Source organism: Pleurodeles waltl, chromosome 7 (assembly GCF_031143425.1).
Source record: "Pleurodeles waltl isolate 20211129_DDA chromosome 7, aPleWal1.hap1.20221129, whole genome shotgun sequence".
Lineage (NCBI taxonomy): Eukaryota > Metazoa > Chordata > Amphibia > Caudata > Salamandridae > Pleurodeles > Pleurodeles waltl.
In genome coordinates, this window is record NC_090446.1 from 680,943,167 (window position 1) to 680,967,654 (window position 24,488).

Consider the following 24,488-nt stretch of genomic DNA (forward strand, 5'->3'; position numbering starts at 1 on the left):
TTCCCTTGTGGGGGTTGTTGTGACGGTGGCTTGTGGGGGAGATGGGTATGTGCAGTGGGCATGCTTTGGTGATGGGTGTCCATGCTTTGTGGACGCATGCAGGGCTAGGTGTTGGGATGGGTGGGTTGTGATGGTGAGCCATTTGCAAGGAGTTGGTGTGATGGGGGTGGGGGTGAGGGTGGGGGTATGATTTGGCATGCAGGTTGGGTGGGGGGACTGAAGTAGTGAAGATTTGACTTACCAGAGTCCATTCCTCCAGCTACTCCTGCGAGGCCCTCAGGATGCAGGATGTGCAAGACTTGCTCCTCCCATGCTGTAAATTCTGGGGGAGTAGGTGGGGGTCCGTCGCCAGTCTTCTGCACCGCGATGTTGTGCCTTGATACCATGGAACGCACCTTCCCCCGTAGGTCGTTCCACCGCTTCCTGATATCGTCCCGATTTCGTGGATGCTGTCCCACAGCGTTGACCCTGTCCACTATTCTTTGCCATAGCTCCATCTTCCTGGCAATGGTGGTGTGCTGCACCTGTGTCCCGAAGAGCTGGGGCTCTACCCGAACTATTTCCTCCACCATGACCCTGAGTTCTGCGTCAGAAAACCTGGGGTGACTTTGGGGTGCCATGGGGTGGTGTGGATGAGGTGTGGGGTGGTGTATGTGTTGTAGAGTGTGGTGAGTGTGGTGGTGTGTGGTGTTTTGTGCATGGATATTGTGTGGGTGATGTTGGGATTTGCCTCTGTGTGATGGTGTACTTTATTCTGTGCTGTCTCTCTCTGGCCTTCAGTCGCAATTGTGGTCGTAAGGGTTTGTGGGTGATGTGGGTGTGTGTTTTATAGTTAATTGGGTGTGTGGGAGTGTTGTGTGTATGTGTCTCAGGTGTGTGTATTTCAAATTGTCCAATGTCGGTGTTTTTTGGAGCTGTATGTGTATTTTGAGCGCGGCGGTGTGTACCGCCAATGGAATACCGCGGTTGAAAGACCGCTGCAGGGATTTGTGGGTCAGAATGGCATGGGCGTATTTCTGTTGGCGTGACGGTGGAGGTTTGGTCATCGCCAGTTTTTCGCTGGCCGTTGGTGTGGCGGACTTTTGTTGATGTCGGGTTTTTGGCGGTTTGGCAGTTGCGGGTCAGAATGACCGAGGCGGTTTACCGCAACCGCAGCGGTGTTATGGAGGTCTTCTGACCGGCGGTAAGCGCCTTTTACCGCCGAGGTCAGAATGACCCCCTTTATGATTTCTAAGCCTGCCTCAAGATTACTCTCCACCACTTTTAAGCGCTCTGTCAAAGAGTCCAGTGAAGCCCTGATTGATGATTTCAAAGTATTTACTAAATCATAAAGATTTGCAAGGAGGGTTTGAGTCGTGTCTACTGAATTACTTGAGATTTTCTTTTGAAATGGTTTCTTTAATGGCTGTCTACCGAGTGTAGTTACTGAATCTTTCTTAGGCAATTTTTTAGGGGTATTGTCTACCATCCCTACTGCTGGCTTCCTTGGGCGCTTAGCTACAGGTGAAGGATCATCCGGGGTATAAATTAAATCTGAGAAGTTTTGAATACATCGATTTGTGTGCCTTACTTCTATATTCACAGCCCCATGATCACTCTGATTAGAATCGTCGGGTATCCCAGTATACTTTGGTGATTGAATAATATCTTCTTTGGGTGTCAGCATTTTTCCTTCTACAATGGCAATTTGTTTGTCTTTCACCCCCATTGCCCCTGAAATATATTTTAATATAGATGTACTGTCTTTTAAATTTGGGGGGTGATTCAATGTTGAATGCTTTCTTTTGGCCATGTTTTGTATAGTATCAGTCTTGTTCCAATATAGAAGATAAGGCTGAATAGGGAATACCGATTAAATTGGCTTACCAACACCAAGAAAACACCACCCCAATTAGACAACTTAACCAGAGAGTTTGAGTACGCAGTCACAGTCAATAATTAATGGTTATCAGTCTACTCAAGGAGTGAAGTCAGATATCATATAAGAAAAAAAAACTTTCTCACTTGTATATCCAGCGTACAAGGGGCTTCTAAAGTGCTCCTGGAGTTTGGTATTCTGCCGGGGGTTAAGACAAGGCAAAGAAGAACCGTAGTATTTTCAATGCGCCGTCATCTAGCCCAGAATGACTGAGGCTTCTCTTTCTCCTCCTCGTAGAGTCCTCTGTTCAATTGGCATTGTTATAAAGATCTGCCCCAGGGGCCCCCAAAGAAAAAATGAAAGAGAATGGGCCCAGCCCAGCCTCTTCCTGGCGATGACGGACGAAGGACGGGCCCGCCCTTGGCTCGGGCTTCGCCCAGGCACCGCCCGCGCGCATCCCGCGAGGCGGGAGCACTCCTTGATGTTTAAAGGGGCCTCCCGGCAGCAGCAACCAACTAGCGCGACCCGCGAGGCTGGCGCGCTACACAGTTTCCAAAAGGGGCTCCTCCCTGCCCCAGCACCACAAACCAGCAAGTCCCAGAGAGGTGGAAGCGCTCCTTGATGTTTAAAGGGGCCTCCCGGCAGCAGCAACCAACTAGCACGACCCGCGAGGCAGGCGCTACACAGTTTCCAAAAGGGGCTCCTCCCTGCCCCAGCAGCACAAACCAGCGCGTCCCGACAGTGTGATATCAGGCTATCAGTCAGTTTTGTTGGTTATTTATGCCTTGTGGCTAGTGAAACATGACTATGGTAAAGGTAAGGTATGGCACAGGACTGCTTAGTAATGTGTTAGTTGCTCCCCACTTATTCTTCGTGTGGTGAGGCTTAATTATGCCTGTCAGTTCAAAATAATTATGCCAGATAGAGGTTCTAGGACTAGGCACAAAATTCAGGCTGTAGTCTCCACAAATGCACAGAAAAGTCTGAGCAAAGTCGAGCAAAGCCTATGGAAGCGAACATAAATCTAAATGAGATTCCTTTCAAATTGGACACAATGCCTAAGGACATGTGAAGTGGCAGACACTTTTGAGAGATTCCTTTGAAAACTCTGAAATGTCAAAGCACCGTGAAGTTTAGGATACAAAATAAAAGCACAAAATAGTTTTTTTATGGCAATTGAAATATGCTCCTATTATGAGTAACACGCTAAATAGTGTGTGGAGGATACATTTTGCAGGAAATTAGCACTTTATTTCTACATTTGTTTCATGTTTTGCCCATAGAGGAGTGGGTTCAAGAATTGTTTTTCAAACTGATTGAAAACTGTATTTTACACAAATTATTTTCATGGCTTTATTTCACCGCTGCACAGAACAGGGATCTTAGCTTCATCAGAGAACCCACCTTCAATCAGAGTTCAAGTCTAGCAAAAATCATTCATGTGATATGTAGACTGTTAACAAAAATATGTTGTTTCCTGTTGACAGCATATCTCCTGAACATGTTTTGAGTGAAGCTAGATGTATTATTTGTGACAGGAGGACCTGTCTGTTAAGTTAAAATATCAAATGACTTACTATGCAGAAATTCAATAGATATTTGATTTCCGAGGTATATAATCAAAAATAATCTTCTCAGGATTCATGCCAGCACATAGGCCCAGAGGTATCTGCCCAATCTACTGTTGCACTTAAGCATCATGATCCAGAGAACACTGCTATCATACCACCTATTTCACCACTTTATCAAGTTTTCTTCCGTGTTCTGATAGGGCATTCAAGAGGGTAGCCACACTAACTGAAAATGCTCTATTTCTCAAGACGGAGGGACTCATTACGAAGCTGGTGGTCGGACCACCACCCCTCTGGTGGTCCGACGGCCACATTACAAGTTTGGTGGTCGGACCGCCAACCGACTGCCATCTCCGCCATGATCACGATGGGGTGACGGAGGTTGTGGTTGTAATCAGCCAAGGCAGTGCTGAACTGAGTGTTACACTGATGATTACAACCTTATTCACCATCTGCCTTTTCATGGGGGTTTTACCCTCCATGAAAAGGCAGGTGGAGAACAAGTACATTGAGGCCACACGAGGCCCCTACACTGCCCATGCACCTTGCGTGGGCAGTGCAGGGGCTCACTTGCCCAGCCCCATCAGAATGCACACTGTCTGCTTTGTAGACAATGCGCACTCCAAAGGTTCTGGTCAGCCTCCTCTGTGCTATGAGATAGCGCTTGTCTTGGTTCAGGGTGTCCAGTGCAAACTTGTAGCAGTGTTCCCACCGGTCAGACTGGCCGGAACGCTTTATTTCAAGGTTTCTGCCAGTCAGCCAGGTCAGGCCAGTGTAAACATTGTAACACGGCGGGGTGGAGCCATGGTAGTGGCATCCTCCCCACGAGTTTGGTGATCCTGCGTTGGGACTGCCGTACTCTTCGTGAGCCTCAGAGTGTTTGGCTGGTGGAGAGCAGGCTGCTCTAGTTCTTGTTTTAGAAGTTACAGGAGCAATTTCATACTTATGTGTGAAAATAAGAAGAGTGACTTACTATAGTGTTTCATTTTATTGTGCATCATGGGTCATAATAACACTACTAAACTATTTAAGATAAAGCTAGACTCTTTATTTTTGAAGCACATGGAATTACTTCAAAGAGGAAGATTCAAGTTTTCAGAAGGGAGTTGAAGTATCCAACTAGGGGTAATTAGGGATTCAAACACAGCCCTGTAGTGGCTAATAAGAGCTTGAGGTTGTGGAAAAATTTAAATGAATGTTTCAAAACGGCAACATTAAATTGCTGGAGGTTGGAAAGGGAGGAGCGTGTCAAGAGTTATGACAATCCTCTAAGAAGTATTCAGTAGGTAGATCTAGTGATTGAGGAATGAAAAGATCTGAAAAATAATTATAAGTTTAAGAAGGACTTTGGAAGAGATTAGAGTCAGACACAATATTCAGGAACACTGTATTTTATGAACGTTGGGCAAAAAATAAACTAAATGGCTTGAATGGTTGTCACAGATGAAAATGTAGATTTGTGGGTCATCATTATAGCTGGGAAAGGAATGTCAAGAAGTTTAAAACGAAATTCCAGGAAGGGCTTTGTAGAAAATTAATAGACCTTGTACAAAATTGAACTGGAAGGATACTATACAATGTCTGTGCTGTTGGAGTAGAGATGGAGTTGCAATATTATTTACATTTCTTTGGGTGAAGGAATTTATTGAACACCTGCAGAACTTGAAAAGGCATTTTGTAACTGACTCCTATCAATGAATAAGGATCTTACGATTTAATGGAATAATGCTGCAGAGACACCTCTGATAATAAATAGGGAAAGACATCTGCATTGATTTGATGAACAGGTTTGACTACTGCTACTATAATAGCTATCACAGCATCACAGCCAGGTTGAAAGGGGTCAAAGATAAAATACGTTTCTGTGCTGTATGGAGTTGAGAGGTAATGATCCAAACTGTACTTGTGAGACCAGTTTAAAGTAAAAAATGAAGTCTGGCTGAAATGGAGCATGGGTCAGATACAAGGGGAGGTAGATTGGATCCAGTCTTGGCTTATCTTCGGACTTTAAAAGGTTCTTTAGAAGATAGACCTGACTCCAGGCTGTATCCAAAGATGGGTTGTTGATGACCGGGAGCCCCTGGAGGAGGGTTTGATGAAACCATTGTCCCAGGTGGGAAAAGCTCGGAGCAAGAAAAACAGGATTTCCAGGCCTAGGAGGATGTCATGGTTGATAGGGTGTTGGTCGTTGTCGAGCCCGGGAAAGATTTCTGCCTTCGGACTAAGGGCCTGATTTAGAGGTTAGCAGATGGAGTATTATGGAGTTGTAATACCAGAGGTGGGATATCCGGGTGGACGTTTGTGACAAAGTAACCCTCTCCACCAAACTCTAAATCGGGCCCTTAGATGTTTTTTGAGGGGTCAGGCTACTGATAAGGATTTGCTGCTATGAAGAAGAATGTAGCGATGGTGCACCAATGCAAATGAAAACAAGATTCCTCCATCACAGCTTTACTTGGAAGAGGTCGAAGAAGGACCCAATTTATGGGAACAAGGTCAGTGCACCTTCGTGCATATATTATTTTGCAGAGTCGGCACAAACTAGAAAAAATACTAAACACAGGGATTACAATTTTTGCTGTAAGATATAATCTCTTCACATAAACCTGCTGAAACATGTTAAAAACCTATTGATCGAAGACTAGCTTTTATTGACTCTCCCAGTACACTTCTTTGCATACTTTAATTAAAACAGTTCTGTTTTTTTTTATACAGGTTCCCTACTACCTCAATAACTGCTGCTTGACATAACTATTTCTTTCCTATATATCTATCTTTCATAGAAAATAAGACATGTGGTATGAGAACATAAAAAATATTGACTGCTGTGTTGTAGATAACCTTTTAGGAACTGCAGCAGGTGCTTTACACTTTTCTATGACATTTTCCAAATTATGGATTGGCCTTCCTAAAACTGAAAATTACTGTTATTCTATTATTGTAAATAAAACAAAGATACTTCTCTCAGTATATACATGTTTTTTAAAATCTTTGATTAGCTGAAGAAGTGTAGTTATTCTTCATACTAATTTATGAATTTATACTTAAACATGTGTGTGATATTTACTTATATACTTATGAAAACAAAAAAGGAAAGTAGTATATTTTACCAAATACAAATATATTATTATCATTCCTAGAACATCATTGAATGCATATGAAAAATATATACTCATATATAAACATTCAATTGTGCACTATGAGATAGATTATGTTAATTGACACATTCCTTAAGGTAACTTCAGTTTCTCCCATGTACCCCATCTACAATTTAAGCTAGACACCTTGTAGCACTGCATGGAAAATCAATATCAAAATAATTTGTTTTGTATTACAGATTCATAAAAGATTTACAATCTGTAGTATTCTTAATATGTCTTTAATTATCACATAATTCCACTTATGAATGTCAACCATTATGTAGCTTTTATAGTGGGTCTTCCCCAAATCTGTTATAAAGTCATTTTTGCTACTGGTATACCAACAAAACTTTGGCCCTCATTATGAGTTCGGTGGTCAGAGGTCCGCCACGGTCGAGGTAGTTGTCACACCACTGCAGACCCGGCGGAGCAGACCGCCATATTATCCAAGCAGAACACAGCCAAGCAACTGGCAGTGCAGATGGGCCACTGCAGTTGGCGGTGGGCATCTTCATTTTTACGCCTACTCTATTGTGAGGTTGCACTCTGCCAGGATTTCCACTGTGGTTGCCCCGCCACGGAAATTCTGGTGGAAATGAACCATATAAAAATGGACACCCACCTTCAGGAACACATGTACATCCGCAGCGGCTGTGGAACCCGAACTGCTTCTACTGTCCATACAACTCCAGAACTAGCCATGCCAGCGAAGACAACGACCGTAAGTACAGCTACCTAGTACACACTGGAGGGAAGGATATTAGTACACACCCACACACAACTCTGCCACGCCTAGCCAAGCCCACACACGTGCCAACAAACACCCATATCAATACACACGTGGACTTACACACACAAACCACACACAACAAATTGCACCAATACAACACATACTTGTGTAAGGAAGGCCAGGACACATTTGTTACCCTCAACACCAACGGGTATCTGGTACAGATATATTAAATAGAAATGATAAAATATTAAAAAACTATATACAACATAGGCCCACTGGCTAGACCAACTGCATGAGGTACACCAGGCACACAGGGCAATGTCCATGGCCTCAACTTGACTCCTGACTGCAGAGTGGCATCCACATGGCAGGGGCATTAATGGGCCATGCAGGCACCTCAGGGGTGGGGGGAGAGATAGGGGTTTGGGGTTGGGAGAGGGGTCCCCAGGTTTGCTGTTGGAGGGGGGTTAAGGTTAGGGGGGTTAAGTTTGGACTTTGCTTTTGGGGCGGGAGCTTGGCTTTGGGTTTGGGAGGGGTAACCTTGGGCATTGTGGGGCTAGAAGTCTTAGGTGGGGGAGGGGCATGGCTTGTACCAGGGGTATGGGGAGGGCAACAGGGCACTTGGGGGGGAACAGGCACTGGGTCAGTGGGAGAGAACAGGTAAAATTCATGCAGGAATTTTTTTTTAGGGACAAAAAGGGTAGTTATGTGAAAAACTTTGGGAGTGGAGGGAAGGTGAGTGGTTGAGAGGTGTGTACATGGAGGTACCTTGGGTGCAGGTGTGAGCGTGGATGCCATGTGTGTGCTGTGTGACTGTTGTGTGGGTGAGTGTGGGCGTTTAGGTGTAGTGGGAAATAGTGGGAGGAGATGCAGGGAGATGGCACGGTGGATGTGAGAATGTATGTTGTGGTGGTGTCTGCAGTCAGGGTGGATGTGCTGCAGTGTAATTTTCACTCTGCTGGTGTGTAGCATCACATCTGCAAAGTATTGTCCATGTTGTATGTTCCCTATACTGCTATGTCAACTGTAATTGAAGTGCCAAACATAGCGATGTCATCAGTATTGCTACTTATTTTCACAGTACACAATGGGAGAATGTGTGAACTAACTTTTACTGACTGTGGAATATGCCTCCAGTTGTGGTTTGTCAGCTGTGAAGGAAGGACAATTGGGTATGGATGTCTAGGAAATGTGGATTTGCCATGGAAATGTGGTCTGAGATTCCACTTGTCAAATCACACTTGGGTGCTTGACATTGTACTGCATGTAGGTTGAGTGGCCAACATTGACTCCTGTTGTGATAGCTTTCACTGTCTTGGTCTATTTGCAGGCCATTTGTCTGGTGCAACTCTTGTTCCTGCCTTCCCTGGTGGCTCCTTGACACATGTATCCAGAAGATGTGTGCTCTACTATCATCCTTCCTACATTTTGCTCCCCCTTCTGTCAATCTCACAGTGGTTTTAATCTTGGCATCAGGTCCTGCAGGATGTCTCGATGGATGACCTCGCTTGCGTGTGGGTTCCTCAGCCACAGAGGGAGGGGTGCTGGTGGTCTGTGGCTCCTCTGACAGGGTCTCCATTCCACTAGCTGCCGCAAAAGTGGAGGGCTCGGTTGGAATGTGGCTAGTGGAAAGGGCCTGCTGGTGGGTGGAGGACACACGCAGGACGGTGGTGAGTTCCTTGAGCACCCCTGAAATGGAGGCCATGGTGGCATTGGGTGTCTGCCACTGCTGCATGTCCTCCAGGTGGTATTCCTTCTGCAGCCTTTTGTTCTTCAGCAAGGTTGCGAGGTTCTGGCCGTCTTGTCCTGGGATTGCTGACATGCTCCCAGGACTTGGGAGATGGCCTTCTGGCCAGTTGTTTGCCTTGGGTCTCCCTATCCCTTGGGCCACAGGTGCCCTCCCACTAATTCTGGCTCCCTTTGCCTGTGCCCTTGGCACAGTGTGCACACTCCCATTTATACCAGTACCTTCATTGTCTTGGTTATGTGGGTTTGACTCTGGTCTAGGTACTGTGGGGCACACTGCTGATTGAACAGTCTTTGGGACAAAGTTATGGGGACGGAGAATTGGCTGTGGTGTTGTAGCCACTGCGGTGAGGGACTCCAATGTGTCCAGGGTGGGTTTGGTGGTGGTGGACTGACCAGTTGTCCCAGATGGGCCAGGCAAGTCATCAATGTCCATACATCCACTGTGGTCTTCATCCAGTGGATGGCTGTGTGTTTCTGGCATCCTCTGCAGGGTAGCAGTGGCAGGGGTACCTGTGAATGGAAATGGAGAGAGTTACATTGTGGAGACGTATTTGTTTGTGTCATTGCCTGATACGTGGAGTGGCTTGACTTGCTTTCCTGTGATGGCAATTACAGATGCAGCACTGCAGACATTGTTTGCGGGTGACAGATTGTGACATTGTTACCATGTTACATTGAGGGTTGAGGATAGTGGATGGAATTGCTGTCATTGCCATGTAGTAGAATGCAGTTGAAGCATCCAGTTGGTGTTGCATGTGCTATGGTATTCCATGCAGGTTTTCCACTGTGAAGTAGGACCGTCATCTTTTGATTTGTAGGTAGGGAGTGACGCACTAGTGAGGGACTGTGGGGGGATGGTGGGAGTCGGGTGGTATGGCATGCAGGGGAGGGGCATGTGGTGATTGGGGGTGCAGCAATGTGAGATAAGGTGGATTGGGGAGTGATAGGGTGGTGGGGATGCATGCTGTCCAGGAGTGGTTAGTGCCTGGGGAGGTTTGGTCACTTACCAGAGTCAAGTCCTCTGATGATTCCAATCAGGCCCTTAGGATGCAGTATGTGCAAGACCTTGTCCTGCTATGATGTGAACTCAGGGGGATGAGGTGGGGGCCCATCTCCAGTCTTGTTAATGTCAATCTGATGACATGATGCCATGGAACTCACCTTCCCACTAAGTCGTTCCACTTCTTCCCTATGTCCTCCCATGTGCATGGATGGGTGCCCACTGAGTTGAACTTGTCAACGATCCTCCACCATAAATCCATTATTCTGGCAATGGATGTTTGCTGGACCTGTGCTCCAAACAGTTGTGGCTCTACCTTGATGATTTCATCAACCATGATCCTCAACTCTTCATCGGTGAAGAATAGGTGCTTTTGTGGGGACATGGTGGTGGTGTAGTGGTTTTGGGGGTGATGTGCGCAAGGGTGTGGTGGTTGGAGATTGATGGTGGGTGTGGGCTGATTATTTAGATGTGCACTTGTATTGTGGTGTTTGTGTGCAGTTGTGATGTGTGTGTTGTGTACTGCGCGAGATGTGTCTGTGTGCCTATAGTGTGTAAGTGCTAAATATGTGTATTTGTATGCTGTCAGTATTTCTGTCTGTGGTTGTAGTTGCAAAGGATTGTGGGTTGTGTGGGGGTGTGTTTTATAGTGGTAGGTGTGTGTGTCAGGTGTGGGGTATTCATACTGTCCAATGTGGTGTTGGGTTCTGGTGGTGGTGATCTTTTGAGTGCGGCGGTTCGCACTGTCAATGCTTTTCCACTGTGCAATGACTGCTGTGATGATTTGTGGGTCGTAATATGGAGGGCGAGATGTTGTCGGCATGGTGGGGCTGGTGGTGGGACTATCTCTCTCCCTCCCTCGGTTGGCCTGGCTGTGGCGGATATGTGGCTGTATTTGGGCGTTCCTTAGTTTGTGACTCGTAATGCGGTGGTCAGGATACCGCTATCACTGACGATCTTTTGGTGTCCGCCAGGGTATTATGAGTCACAAACTAGTAATGAGGGTCTGGATGTCTATTGAGACCTAATCCGTGAATTGCAGAATTATTCATCAACATACCATGAAAAATCAAGAGGGTTTTAGTACAATTTATTATCTGTCATGATGGATGGTGGCAAGAATGTTTACTTATAGCCTCATTACGAGTTTCGAGGTCATGAGACCACCAAACTCGTGGTTGGACCGCTGCACTCCTGGCAGTCAGACTGCCAAACTCATAATGAGGCTCTTAGGTGATTATTTAGACATTGGCAGTAAAAGCTGCCTACCACCACGGTGACGGCCACCAAAAGACCGCCACCGGGGCTACCATTCGTCCGCCAGGCTATGAGCACTGCCAGATTTCTGCCACAAGAAGGGTGGAAATACAGCAGTGATCAGTCTGGTGGACAGTGGTAAGCTGGAGCTGCAAACACCATCACCATCACACCAGTTGAACGCGCCCAGCCATTTCATGACCTGTGATATTGCCTGGCGGTGTTCAGATGGCAGGGGGCTGCTGGCAGTAGCAGGGCCCCTTCCCGTTCCCTGCCGGATGACCTCCCCGGAGCAGCTAAGCTGATCGTCTGACAGGGGAGGAGGGTGGGAGGGTGGGGGGCATGTTGTGTGGGTGTTTGTGTGTGTCTGGAAGAATGAGTGTATGAATGCATGTAAGCCAGTGTTTGTATGAATGCGTGTATGCATGTGTGTAAGTTAATCGGTGTATACGTGGTGCGTATCTGTGTGCGGGTATGGGGGTGGGGGTTGTGTCGATGAATCAGAGGCAGTGGGGCCTTTGGGCCAGATGTAGGAAGAAATCATTTTGCGAGGTGCAAATTGCGAGTACTAGCGACTCGCAATTTGCACCTCGCAAAATGTTATGCAGAAAGGTGTCTCAGACACCTTCTGCGACTCGCTATGGGGTCGCAAAGACCCACCTCATAAATACTTATGAGGTGGGTTGCAGTTTGCGACCCCATAGCGAGTCTAGTCACTCACGGGGATGGTGGCCTGCTGGAGACAGCAGACCACCATGTCCGTCGCTGCTTTTGAATAAAGCAGTTTTTTTCTTTCTCTTTTTGCAGCCCGTTTTCCTTAAAGGAAAACGAGCTGCAAATAGAAATAATACCGAAACCTTTTGGTTTTGGTTTTGTTCAGAGTAGGCAGTGGTCCATAGGACCACTGCCTGCTCTGAAAAAATATTTTTGTTTGCATTCACAAAGGGGAAGGGGTCCCATGGGGACCCCTTCCCGTTTGCGAATGAGTTACCATCCACTTCAAGTGGATGGTAACTGCGAGTTGATTTGCGACCACTTTCGCGGTCACAAATCAACTCTACATCGCGATGTGGTCGCAAATAGGAAGGGCACACCCCTTCCTATTTGCGAGTCGGAAACACATTTTCTCGCAAAATGTGTTTCTGCATCGCGTGAGGCCTTTTGTGCCTCGCAAACGGCGTTTTTCGCCGTTTGCGAGGTGCAAAAGGCTACTTACATCTGGCCCTTAGTGTGTGTATGGGGGTTTGAGGAGGTGTATCTGAATGCGGGTGGGAGGGTTAGTGTGTGTGTACAAGGAGTGGGTGGGGGTCTGAGTTTGGATGGAGGGGGTGTCAGGTGTGTATTGGGGGAGCCACCTACCGGTGACAGGGAAGGAATTCCCTGTCACTGTTAGGTGATAGCACCATGATTTTTGTGGCGTTGGTAACACCACAGGAAACATGGCGGTAGGCTGGCTCAGAATGCCTGGGGCAGTACTTTGTCGGCCGCTGGGCTGAGGATTCACATCCCCGGCCCGGCGGCTCATACCGCCGTGGCAGTATGAATGGTAAATTGGTGGGTTGGCTGCAGCCAACTTGCCAATCTCATGATGTGGCGGTATGTACCGCCAGCGTGTTGGCGGTACTACCGCCACATTAACGGACATAATGAGAGCCTAAGTCTTTCTCTGTATAGTGTATTAATTATGTTTGCTCTCTCTGTCATAAGGCTAATTTTTTTGTAGCAATAAGATATACAAATCTTTCACTCTCCTTTTAAAGAATGGAACAATGAGTTGCATGAGTTCTATGAGCACTGCTTACCCAGCTGAGGAAAGTCCACATTAAGTGATACCTCTAAGGCCAAAGTTTCATAAGTTAAGTCTATTGACAATTAGAGAATGCTTAGGAAATCCACATACTGTTAATCATGTAAGTATCGAAAAGATGAAACAAGTCTGACATCTTTGACATATCTGGTTATAAAAGGCAGCTTAAGTCACATCTAAGAGGACTGAAAGGTAGATATTGAAGTTGCAATTGATTGGTGTGTGAGGATATATATGTGAGTCCACCTCCAAAGGTCAGTAACAAATGTATTTTCAATTAATCTAATTTGTTTGTGCATTAGATTAGACTTTAGGAACTATTTACACAACCGCACAACTGGAAATTAGATCACTTCATCTTTCGTAGTTTCAAAAGTGCACAAATAACAGTTTTATATGAAAAGCATTTAATTGTTTTGAATTCAGAGAAGAACAACATGTTCTTAAAGTTTTAAAACCACAGAGATGCAATAGTATACAGAAAAAGACATTTGTTTTTGAGTTTGCACTTATCTGGGAAATGACAATGTGAGGCCGATGGTATACTCTACAATACTGACTGGAGTAGAAACGAACGGCTTGATTTAATTCTTGGTGGATGGCCCATCCTCCTCCAGGGAGACAGTGCAAATTACTCTATCACCACGATGGAGATACCATCCACCAAAGTTTGAAATGCCTACTGATCTGCTGGCCCAGGGAACATTTCAAGCATTGACATTTACAGTCGTCATTGCCGCGACTGTCAACGCATTGCAAGTTTGATGAATGGCTCCGTCAAAATGATGGAATTGTCCGTTAAACTTACACATTTTTGTATTTTCAAAAAGTAATTCCAAAGCAGGATTTTCTTTTCAAAAATGAAAAAACAATGCCATCTTCACCATGAGAGTTTTCTCTCATGACGGGGTGGGCACTGAGCAAGATTCAACAGGATTTTCCTAGCGGTGATGTCTATTAAAAATGGTTGTATGTTTGCCCATCTAATTTAGTTGGGCAGGCATACAGGCAAACCTCTGATGGATCAGTCTCCAACAGAGTAGTCTCTGCTGTCAATAAACTATGGTTTGCTCAAATTCAAATCAGGTTTGTGGACAATCCCCAATGTTTGTTGCAAGCTAGTGAAAATGACAAATCTGACCCCTCCAATTTATGCACTTTGACCAATGTTTGTTAAACTGATAAGTAAGTCTGATCCCCCCCATTCCCGATATGTGCATTTTTCCCAACCAATATTTGACTTAATTTAGAATAATAAGTCAGTCATCCCAATGTATGAACTTTTCCCAAACTTTGCTAGATTAGAGCCAGAACACTTATGAATTTTCAACAATGTTTGGAGGAGTTTAATTAGTGTTTTAAGATGATTATTATTTGTTTATTTTTAATGTCTTTAGACTGAATTTAGGTTACTATTTTTCATATAATTCTGTATTTCATTATAACACATTTTAAAGGTATTTAATTTCAAAGTATGTGTTTCTAAAATTATTTAATTTATATGAATTGTTTGTTATTGTGTTGGTTTTTCGTATGTTTCCTATTTTAGTTATGTGGTTTATTATTAAAAATATGTTTGTGCTTCATATTTATAAAATATATTTTAAATGCTTAATTATGATTGACTTTTAGGTGCTTTAAATTGTATTAGTAATTATCAATGTTTTATTATGTTTTAATTATTACACATTTTTATTTCATTTTTTATTTATAATAAATGTATTTTAATGTATGATTTAATATTAAAATGTTTTAGAATAAATGTTATATTTATTTTTTACTTTCTTGTATTTTTAGAAAAAGGGGTTTGATTTACTTAATTTATAGTCATTGCAAAAAGGGGTCACAAATTACATACAGACCTTCAGTGACTACTCTTTTATTTTGCAAACTAAGGGCCTGATTATGACTTTGGCAGTCTTGGTACCACCATTGCCGTGGCGTCTGAATCCTCAACTGCTGACTATGTGGTCTGACAGTCAAATTACTATGTTGCAGTCCCATCGAGGAAAGACTGACCGTGTCCCACCGCCAGTCTTTCACTCCCGCATCAACGGCAGTCACAGGCTACAGTGGCTGATGGCTGAAGTCCAGCCAATGTTCCCACAGGCGGTATTACGTGGTGGCTCACTGCCAAGCCAAATGTGACGGGCAGATCTCCATACTCGACCTGGAGAAAACACAAGATATAAGGTAAGTATTTACCTTATATCCGGTTTCCACTCCTCTTCCCATCACCTAGCCCCTCATCAAGGTCCTCCCTTTGCTGCAGACACTTACCAATGAAAAAAATACACACTGTTGGCATCAACTCCTAAGGAAAGCCACTCATATATTTCTTCACGGTTGCAATGGCTGTGGATACGTGCTGTTGGACAAGGTATATTTTCCATAAGTGTAATACATAATGTGTGTATTTTCAGACCTGCTTCAGGTGCATCCACATATGTATTAGCTCTGTGGAACAAAATCTCCCAAAAATTAGGTTCTTAGCACAATGGTCCACCTCCTTGGAAGACTGCCACTACGAGACCGCCAGTACAACAAAAACATCGTAATATGGTGGGCGTCAGCTCATCAGACTTCTTGGGACCGCTGCCACAGCAGTATGGCAGTAAGATCACCAAACTTGTAATCAGTCCCCAAGCTATGTGCTGACAGTTTGGTCCACAAAATAACAAATCACAGGTGGTTTTAGAACCACTTGCCTAATTAATATTCATTCAGCAGGAAGAAATTTGCAATTGCCTGTAATTGACTACAATCACAGTCATGGTGGCCTGCAAGTGTCAGCAGGAACCAGACCTGCCATAAAATAATAAAAGATTTTCCATTTTGGAAAACACTACTGAGAGCAGGCAGTAGGCCCCTGGATCACTACCTTCTTGCCCTCCCCTGAAGCAGCCACTCCAATTTCCAAAGCGGAAGGGGTTCCTGTTTCCAAATCAATTTTCACCCCCCAATTTGGGAGTTAGTAACAGATCACTGGTTTGGGACTGGAATTATGATTAAAACCAAGTGGTACAAAGATTAGCAAATTACATCTTTGAAGGCACCTCCATGATACGTCCTGTTCAAATTACGACTCAGTTATGGTTTCTTAACCCATTTTATGAAATCTTAAAATCAATGTTTATTCATATATAAAAGGGTTTTAAAGAATCAGCGAGTTTGCAAAAAGCAAGCTTTGTATTTTTGGCCCTATTTTTTTTTTTAAGTTAAAAATTATTGTTTATATCTTTTAATGTTATGTATTTTTAAATATATTACTTTAAAAAAAATGTAACTTTCAAATTACACTACTTTTAATCACATTTAAATTTGTACACTAATGAAGGATGTCGATATTTTGGTCCATGTTATTTTGTAGGTGATACTCTTGTGCTCTACATTATGGGGGTCATTCTGAAGGACCGCCGGGGCCAGGGTCGGTGGGAGCACCGCCAACAGGCTGGCGGTGCCCCGCAGGGCATTCTGACCGCGGCGGTTTGGCCGCGGTCAGAAGAGGAAAACCGGCGGTCTCCCGCCGGTTTTCCGCTGCCCTGCTGAATCCTCCATGGCGGCGCAGCTTGCTGCGCCACCATGGGGATTCAGACACCCCATACCGCCATCCTGTTCCTGGCGGTTCGCCCGCCAGGAACAGGATGGCGGTATGGGGTGTCGTGCCTCCGCCGCCCGCCAGAGTTAGAATGACCCCCTATATGTCGAAATTTTGGTGACAATATTTTGACAATGCTAATTTTATTTTCCATTATTGTTGTGGTTTATATTTCATTATACAACCTTCCCAGGATACCATGGTTAGGAAAGGGTTCAGATGGAGACTGTAAGGTTGGTTCTTATCACCCTTATCATTTTGGAAACCATGATTCTTTTATGCCGTAAACTCTTTGGTCACTTTCCTTTAAATAGTTATTTGAAGTAGCTTTTCACTAAATCGCTCACCTTCAAATAGATTTTCCAGTACTCAAATCACTCTTTCCATCTATCCAGTCCCACCCCATGACAAAGGTATGCATGGATGAGATATACATAATTATGATTTGACTGTGGCAGATAAAAAGTTATAAGTGGGCACTTGACAAACCTTCTAACTGCTCTTTCCTTCAGACAAATGGCAATGGTCTGCAAATGAAGATTTGCACTTATGACATGAGAAAACTGTTGTCGGGTGTTTGGGATTTAGTTACCTCAAGCCAGCGTCACATTATCCTGTTCTTTCCTTGAGGCACCTAGAAAGAACTTAGCTTATAATAATATTATTACTGTCTGATCGAATCCCATTCTATCTCCACCTTGTCATTTGGAAAGCTCTGCTAAGGAATTAAAATTAACACATAGATATAAACTCTTCTGTGACAGCAATCTGTACAGCTGAATGAATGAGAAGCCGAAGTGGTAATTAAACTATATGACCTGCAGGATACCTCGGGTTATTTGATTGCAGAGTGCATACTGAAGTAAGTTTACTTTGCATTGTTGGCCAGTGTGTAATGTTTTTTTTCTTTGCTTGAATGATGCCAGCAGAAGGGCATATCTGCATTGATGATTGCCAGGCATGTTGGTGGGCTTTTGGTTTATTTGAAATATGTGAGGTTGCTGTCTTTCGGAGGGAAAGACGTGACAACTGCACAATCAGTTCACCCATGTGTTCTGTGTAGCACAACCCGTTCTAGTGCATTTTCTATTCTGGGAGAAAGTTTGAACACAGCTGAATATGTTTCCATTAAATGTGGTTGCAGCAATTTCTATATATACTGTTATCAGTTGTCAAGCTATAGTTGACACCAGGAGTCCCAAGCTTCATTTTACCCTGGAGGTTTATGAATGAAAGTTGAATAAGGTGATCCTGGAACTGTCATGAAAAAATCTAGCATTTGTGAGCAGGCTCAGAGTAGGTCCAAACATCATTTTTTTTTAAACTGTATTGTCTACAGCACATACATAACAAGACAGAACACATGTTTCCTATTCATGTTCCCGAGCAGTACTATAAGCAGCTCATACACTAACACATTTATTTTCTGATTTAATGCATGCATTAAAATGAGCATAATGAGTATAGTTTTACCAAAACCAGTGCATGTATTCATTCTGGTCCTGCCCATGGGCACTGAGGATGGTCATCAAAAAGCTTCAAATCCTTTTGTATGAGAGGATGTTGGGCTTACAAGCATGTATTTCAGACCATAGTAATGTAAATATAACTGGAGCAGTGTTTGAGGCAACGTTTTATAATAGGACATTCATTCTGAAGGCCTCCATGTGCAATGATCTTTGTTGCTAAAGTCCTGGTTCCTGAGCTTTCTGAAAGCAAATCTCTGCGCTGCTGTCAAAGACTGAGGATGACATCACAGAGACACTGCTTAGAGTTCACCTGCAAACCTGCAAACACAGCAATATACACAAAACAGTGAGCTGAAGCAATGTTTGGTGGGTGTTCCATTCCATATATCTTATATATTTGTTTTTGTCATGTTTAGATTTAGTAAGCTGATAATGTAGTATTTTCTACGGCATGTAGAATGTTGTATCCTCTTGTCTCAAGGCGGATTGTGTGTTTGTGTTCGGGAGCTGAATGCTGCTGATTTGACAGTTGTAGGTGGATGCTGATGGGTATGGATGTTTGCCTGGAGAGCTTGCCTCATAATTTATATATTTGAAATAAAGAATCCATGTTACCTACTTCGACTGGATTTGAAGAGTACATCGTATACACAACATAATTGGTGACAGGTGTTAGCACGTCTGACCCTAATAAGTAAACTTACAAGGGGACGCAAATAGGTCGATGAACCTTTTGACTCGCAATTAAGATGTTCTTTCCATAGCTCCAGTACATGCAGATTGATAATAAATAACCAATACACAACATCAATAATCAACAACAGTCAATAACAATAATAATCAATGGAGTCAGTAATTATTGTGCACCATGACCTTTCAGTCATGAATAACCACACCATTAAGAAAAGTTAGAATATTTATTTCCCTATATTAACAATGCTAAGGTGATGTAGATCAATCTCAAAATCAAATGAAACTCATACAGAAACAATATAGGCTGTCCAAAGCAGCGGAAGAAACATAATCCAATCAAAGCTTGAACTACAACACATTCTATGGTTACAGTGCAAATTAACAACAAAGGCAACTGTGTCTGAGTAATTATGTACATTCGAATTCAACAGAAAATTCATCAAGCATTACTCCCTCTTGGCACAATTTCATTAGTGAGGATCCTTAACTAACATCAGATTAGCATCAGCATGTTGGGCTTCATGCAAAATTATTTTGTAACACAAATTTGAAAAACATTTAACTATGGCGTTATCAAAACAGTGCAGGTGGTACCTAGAAAGGAAAAGCAAATATACATAATAATAAACAGTCTAATTTATAATACCTATCCTCAATGTGGATCGGCAAGCAGAGTCAGTCTTCATCCTTAGGACATCAGTCGATCAGCAAGGCATCAGGATTCAGCATCAAAGATCAGAAAACGCAAACTCTTTAAGCATTAAAGTTAAGCACGTCTCTTATCAAGACGCACTACAAAATAGTGACCTTTTGGTCAGGAAGGAAATGGGCAATGAATCTGCCTTCTCTCAGTGTCACATCATTATATTAAAACTACTAAAACTACTTCCGAAATCCCTATTGGTCAGTCAATCGCATGTTCACACTTTGTCTAATAAAACTAAAATTCCAAGTCTATGAATTCTTCTATTACTCCATTCACATGTCATTGATTAGTTTGTCCTGCAATGTCCTCATCATCCGGCTTGTCAGGTAACAATATTGTTGCAGCTTCTACTCAGGCACTATCTCCATTGTTCTCCTCCTGAGAAAGTCAGTCTCACACGTATTACACACAAAATGTTACATTAGCAAGAACAGCATCTTCTAGCAGTCGATTCTCATGAGAAACGTCCATTGTGAGCACATTTAAACGATGCAACTTGAAAATCACAGTTTAATTCTCTAGGACAGCCATTTATCAAACGTTAAGAAATACAGTTTTGACATGAGCCCTGGCAACTAGGCCAATAAACTCCCTGAGTTTAGACCTACGATTTATAAAGCTAGAGTATAATGCATAGCCCTTAATATGACACATTATTACATTAGTCAAACATATATTCAACATTTCACAATATTAATCTACTAATAAGTACACTTTTGTGCACATTGGCGGCCACTCTCGTAATCACATTTTCAAATGCGTGCATTATTTTTCCATGTTATTATATTTTCTACACAAACCCATTATTCAGAATACACCCACAAATTTGTTTGCATCAACAAAAATTCCGTCAATTCAATCCCTTCATATTTTTGTTTCCCTTTTGAATTTTCCCAGTACAATTTTTTCCTTATCTTTTCATCCCTCCTCTGATTATGCTTTGACCTCTTCAATTGAATCCTTTTGCATAATTTACACAATCTCCATATTCCAATTAGACAAACCACAATAATTAATTTTCCCTGTAAGATTTTCAATAATATCTCATTCCAAATGTTGCTGAGACAATTTCCTATTGAAGCAAATCTTTTGCCAACCTTTTCCCAAACACCTGGTTATTTCAATTCTTTCAAATCAGCACTTCCATTAGTCAGATTAGTAAATAAGCCTCTATTTTCTTTACTATTATCAGGAATATACGAACTACAATGCCTAGAGTTAATAATTCTACAGATTCCACCTTCCTTCACTAAAAGAATGTCTAAAGCAAGACGATTCTGAAGAGTCATAGCTGTATGAGCAGCTAACTCAGTATCTATCAGGAGTATGGCTCCTGAAAAATTTGTCAGCATGTTATCCGCAATAGTAGACAACTTTCAATTTTTGATCAAATTCAGAATGACTCCCACTGAACGAATCAAAGCTCCAAATATATATCTCCCACTATACCAAAAGAGGACTCCCTCCTCTGTCTCATATGATGTAACTCGTCACTTTCGAAAACTTCTTCAAATCATTCATTTGATAAATCTTTGGGAAAACTATCCCCAAATAACAAGTCCCATACTATCCTCTTGGAAGACGGTAATATGCATTAAGAATTAATACCACAGATATAATAAATTCCGGGAATCGCCGGGTCCTGTCCATTCAACATAAATGTCCATTTACTCGAAAACAAAATCACATGCTTACATTCACTCATTCCCACGAAGAAAATATCAGTGCATGATTTAGGCCTGTATATACCAAGTATCCTTACGTGTTGTTCATCTAAAGCTAATTTCAACTGTGCTTTAATTGCACTATAAGCAAAATCATTCCTGTAAGTCCTTTTCTCTAAGCTTTTTTTTAACTTCTGCCGAACCTCAATGTAGGCTCAAAGAAACCTCTAACTATTACTATGTCATTATCCCTAGCTACTCTACTCCCTACTCCAATACCTAATTATAGGGACAAACGAAAACACCATATCATAGTTTGAGTAAAAGTACTGAATGTATTCCTGGTTATAAAATCTTGTCTGTAGCAGACTATAACTCATTCCATATGTTAAAGGCAAGCTATGGTAGGTAACTCCTTCTTCAACTAATGAAGGAATCTGCGTACATATATAACAATTCCTCGCATTCATCGTCTCAACATACTCATTCAACAAGCAATAGAAGACTTTAGAAGAAAGTTCTCCTTGCGCATGCAAACACTTCTCATCAAAACTAAACTTCTCTATTGCCGTTAGTGCAGTAGTTGTCCCAAAAGCAGAAGTATGGTTGGCTTCACTCTGAACAAGAACAGACACCCCACAATCAACACCACAAACAATATCCCACACATAATCGCCAACCCAATACTCATATAGTTACAGCGCCTAGTATTCCAACCCTGCCGGCTAACGTCACTCATGATCTGTAAAGAATCCAAAAGCAGAAGAAAATTTAGAAAAACTGCAGTAAAAATCAAAAATAGACAACTCTTCTTTCAGCAGTTATTTACAGCTTCCAGTCTCACTTCCAGGATCCCTTGTCAAAATCGGTAAGCATCTCGTCAAACTCAGGTATCAACAGTCAAATCAGGTTATCAATGTCTCTTCCGGTTACTTTCAACAGCCTCTTTTCTCAACATTTTTCTCTCAGATTATTTCAACAGTTCAGTTCATCAGTTTCCTTCAAGTGACAAAATACTGACCCGGAATGTCTCTATCAAAACAAAAAGACAAAAACTCTTGCTGCCATTTACTTGTAGTTGCATACGCCCATTCAGGACCTGCATATCTTCGACTTGCTATTTTCTTCCTTTTCAACTTTCAATCAGCATTCAATTCTCCTTCACTTAGATCTTCTCTCCTTCTTGTATATAGTTCTTCCTCGATTGTTGCCTTAACAACCACCTCCTTTTCTCTTCCTACTTGAGACTCCGGCCACTTACCTCCTTTCATCAGTGTTCTCTTCAGAGTCAAATTTAAACCTTCTCCTTGTTCTGCTGTGTTTTCTCTTGACAGACCTGCAATGGTTCAGGAGGAGTCAGATCACAATGGCTTTGATCCACCTCAACTCCTTTCCCCTCTGGTTCTGGCAATTGCTCTGTTTGTCTCTCAAGATTGTCTGCTTCTGGGAAAGTCCTCCTCTGTTTAGGCTCTCCTGCTGCCTCAATTGAGATAGGCTCTCCGTCACCCTCCTGGAGGTCTTCTTCGTCTCTCACAGGAGTGACTGAACCGTCCTCAATGGGCTCAGGTCCTGTCTCAGATCCTCTTTGGTCTCTTTCCGGCCCGGAGACTTGTTTCATTGTTGTTGGTACTCTTAACAACTCTCCTTCCTCATGATCCAGTGGACACGCCACCTTGTTCATATGACTTGCATGAATCCAGTTTAGAATTCCAGCACACTTCACAGCTGTGGTAGTTGTCAGAACTACCTGATACTGTCCCTTCCAACAAGGCTCCAAACATGTTTTCCTCACGTGATTCCGGACCACAACTCAGTCTCCAGCTTTCAGATTGTGCCCTGGGTCATGGATCGGTGGCAGTGTGGTGGCTTCCATCTGCTGAGAGAAAGAGCGAACCGCACCGCTGGCAACTTCATGGCTCAGCCCATAAGGATTTCATGCAGTGACAATCCTGTCTTCCTGTCGGGTGTGTTTCTCATCAGCACTAAAGGCAATGCGTCAGGCCATTTCAAGTTCATGGATGAACACATCTTTGCAACTCTTGACTTCAAGGTACCATTCATCTGTTCCATTAGTCCTGATGCTTCAGGGCGGTAACTACAGTGCAACTTTTGCCAATGTTCAATGCTGCCCACAGTAATTTAATTACTTCATTTTTGAAGTGACTTCCCCTATCTGATTCTAAAGAGATCGGAAACCCGAAATGCAGTATCAGTTCCCTCAGCAGTAGTTTGGCTACTGTGAGACTATCATTTCTTCAAGCTTCAATCCAGTGACTAAAAATACAAACAATCACCAACACAAATCTCAAACCTCCACACACAGGCATTTCAATAAAATCCATCTGCATTCTGCTGAATGGAACTCCCGCTCTTCTATGTGGCTCAATTTAACCACTGTCCCTTTCCCTGCATTCAACTGTTGGCAAATGACACAACGATGGCAAACCGCTTCAGCAACATGTCTAAACCTTGGGTTAAACCAATCATGTTTGAACAATTGAATCATTGTATCCCTCCCAACATGTGCTTGACCATGATAGTACCTCACCACTTGAGACAACAGGCTATTTGGCAAAACCAATTGACCCTCTTTTGAAACCCACAATTCATCTTGTCTTTACCCATATTTAATTTTGCTCCATGAACATTTTTCCTCCCTGTCAGCATTATTCTTCAACATTTTCAATTCCTCCAAAGTGTGAATTACTTTTAATCCATAGCTTGTACAGGTTTTATCTTCTTCAGATAACAGTTCCCACTTGTCTTTGAATGATATACAGTTCAATGTGCAAAACCTTGCAACTTGATCCGCATATCCATTTCCCAATGACACAAAGTCCTGTGACTTCAGGCATTTCACCACGGCAATCTTTTCAGGCATTTGAATAGCATGTAATAATTATTTCACTCTTTCACCATTTCTCACTGGTGAATAAGACAAGGTCATTAAACTTCTCTGTGACCACAATTGACCAAAATTATGGACTATTCCAAATCCATACTGGCTATCCATATACATTGTAACTTTCAGCTGAGCAGAAACATGGCACGCTCTAGTAAGGGCTACCAGTTCCGCTATTTGAGCAGAATACACTCCTCAAAGCCAAGAAGCTTCCAAAATACCAGTAATGGTGCACACGGCATATCCTGCTCTCAGTGTCCCTGCATTGTTTCTCAGACAAGATAATTGGTCATTTTCTTCCAATCCGTGCATCTAATGTCAGATCTTGGTTTTGTGCACAA